At 27.4% G+C, this 2,740-nt stretch overlaps 1 protein-coding gene across 1 annotated transcript in view; it reads right to left on the minus strand.

Annotated features, from left to right (window-relative positions):
- Nucleotides 1-2,740, minus strand: part of LOC101494468 (low affinity inorganic phosphate transporter 8-like) — an 8,580-nt gene that overhangs the window by 2,105 nt on the left and 3,735 nt on the right. The window lies entirely within an intron of this gene.

Below are 2,740 nucleotides of genomic sequence, written 5' to 3' on the forward strand. Positions count from 1 at the left end.
AAAAGCTTTCTCTGGGGGAGCTCTAATACTCGCAGAAATGGATGGAGATGAGCTTCCACTTCCCGTAAACTCAGATGCAGTCAAGAAATATTATGCTTAAAAAAAAATAGAAAATTGGGCTCAAAAAAAATGTTATTTTATGATAATAAATATGGGAATTTGAAATATATGAAATAAAAAAAATATCTTAAATATTTTGACGCTTGAAAATATATACACGGGAACGCAAGATATTGGATGTATAAAAAATGAAGGGTAAGCATTTTAAATAATGCACATTTGATTGACCTCAAGAAAAAGTGATTACACAAGATATACTAGAGTCATCATGTAAAGAACGATTGTTATCGTCGTTGATTCATTGAATCTTATAAGTGTATAAAGTCGCATAAGGATCGGGGAAACTAAAAAATAATAAAATAAATAAAAAGCAATTTATCTTTATTGCATGCGTCTTACATTTTTTTCCAAATAGTCACACATCATTCATGCATCTTCACTCATATTTTACATATACTCAACAACTCCTTATATCATGCATAATGAGTTATCATGCATATCTTATGTGTATATTTTATTTATATTCAACAACTTTTGTATCACATTATTCATTTCACGTTTGCATTACCACATACATGCCTCCTTTTAAAAATAAAAATAAAACAAATTTATCTCATTTTATTTACATTCTAAATTTTAAACTCATGTTTGGTTTAGTCATCATTATATTTATATCAATCGATCAATGCATCGGTAACCAATCCGAAGACGATCATTTTATCAATCGATCATCACTTTATTTTATGTCGATCTACGCATCGGATAATCAATCCGAAGACGATCATCACTTCATTCATCACTTTATTTTATGTCGATCTACGCATCGGGTAATCAATCCGAAGACGATCATCACTTTATTCATGTCGATCAACGCATCGGTAAACACTCCGAAGACGATCATTTTTATTTTTTATTTATTTTTGCCAATCACCGACTTCTTTTTCAAGCTTTCGCATTTTTAAATCATCAATTTTTTTATTTTATTTTTTTTACAATTCAAATTATTTTTTTATTTTCTCATATTGAAATTAATTTGTACAAAATTTAGGTCTTTATATTTAATTATTTTTTAACACGTAAAATATAATTAAATAGGGGTAGCTGTAGTACCTCATTTTTGTCCTATAAAATAAAAATAATTTAAATAAAAATATGTTTGTCTAAAAATTATAAAAAAATTGTAGTAGATTTATATTACTTTTTAATATAAATAAATGAATAAAACCAACCAAAAAACGAAATAAAGAAACTTAAAACAAAAAGTCCCTGTTTCTCTGCTTTGGCGTGTGCTGTTTCTTGTTTTGACGTGTACACAGTGCCGTCTCCATATGAGGTTGCATCTCCCTATGGAGTTGCTTGATCATGTTGTAAAAGCAGTGTAAAATCCAGAACAACAACCAAACCAGTGTAAAATCCAGAACAACAACCAAACCAGTGTAAAATCCAGAACACACAACCACTCCCCACTCCCCTTAAATTGCACCAGTTTGATTGTTGATGTAGTTGCCAAACCAGTTTAAAATCCAGAAATTAATTTATACTATGGATACAACCCTTCCTCGTTTTTGTCTATATATTGAAACAAAAATTCAATACCAGGGGAGGAAATCAGACGATAAAATTGTGGATTTTCCTGATTCTGGTTTCCAAAATACAATAGAAATAGAGCAAAGAAGAAGAATCTGCCATCATACTTCTTCCCATCAACCCATAACCTTAACCTTAAACATACTCGATCATTAACAACAAGCGACAGCGGACGAGACGAGAATCAACACACCACCACGCCACGGAAAAAGGGTATTTTCCTCATTCATAGGTTTGTTGTTGTATATTATTGAAAAATTGAATTTTTGTTTTTGATGTGTATGAATAGAGTTTTGGTTGAGATTTTTGATGTGTAATTGGATTTGTTTTGTACTAAATCTGTTTCTGCTTCTGTATTTTGAATCCTTGTTTACCGTGCTAGGCTGATACGCTGTACACATTTCACGCACGCCAACTGTTTGTTAGTTGTATTCCATTCCATTCTAGTGAATATGGATTGATTTAATAATATATTTGTGTGGTGGATGAACCCCTTTTTTAGTTTCTCTATTTTCAGTATTTATTTCTTTTAATTATAATAATTCTATTTTAATGATGGACATAATTAAAAGGTGATAAATATCATTTATTTTAAGTTATAGTAGTTTTTTTTGGTTTATGCTATTTAGTTTTAAAAATGAATTTTATTTCTTCATTTATTAAATTTTAGAAAAAATAGTTTAAAAGAGGTTTACATTTATAATTAGTATTAAAATTTTTTTTTTTTATTTATTTAATAGATTAAGTTACAAGGCTATATATTTTTCTTTTCACTATTTTATTTCAAAAAAAAATCGTTTAAACTTATTTAATATGTAGTATCAATTTTATTTTTTTTTTCTAAAAAAAAGTTATAAAATTAAAATAAAAAAAAACAAACAAATATTTCATTAAAAATTAACTAGATGTGACATCTTTTTAATCTTTGAGTTATTAGAACACAAATTGTGACAAGATGGTTCTACTAAATCTCATATTCACAAATAAATTAAAAATGACATTTTAATCCCTGATTTGCACAATACAAATTATATATTTTAATAACTTTAAAATTTATTTTTATAAATGAATAGATTAAAAATCAACTTTTTTT

This window comes from Cicer arietinum, chromosome 2 (assembly GCF_000331145.2).
Source record: "Cicer arietinum cultivar CDC Frontier isolate Library 1 chromosome 2, Cicar.CDCFrontier_v2.0, whole genome shotgun sequence".
Lineage (NCBI taxonomy): Eukaryota > Viridiplantae > Streptophyta > Magnoliopsida > Fabales > Fabaceae > Cicer > Cicer arietinum.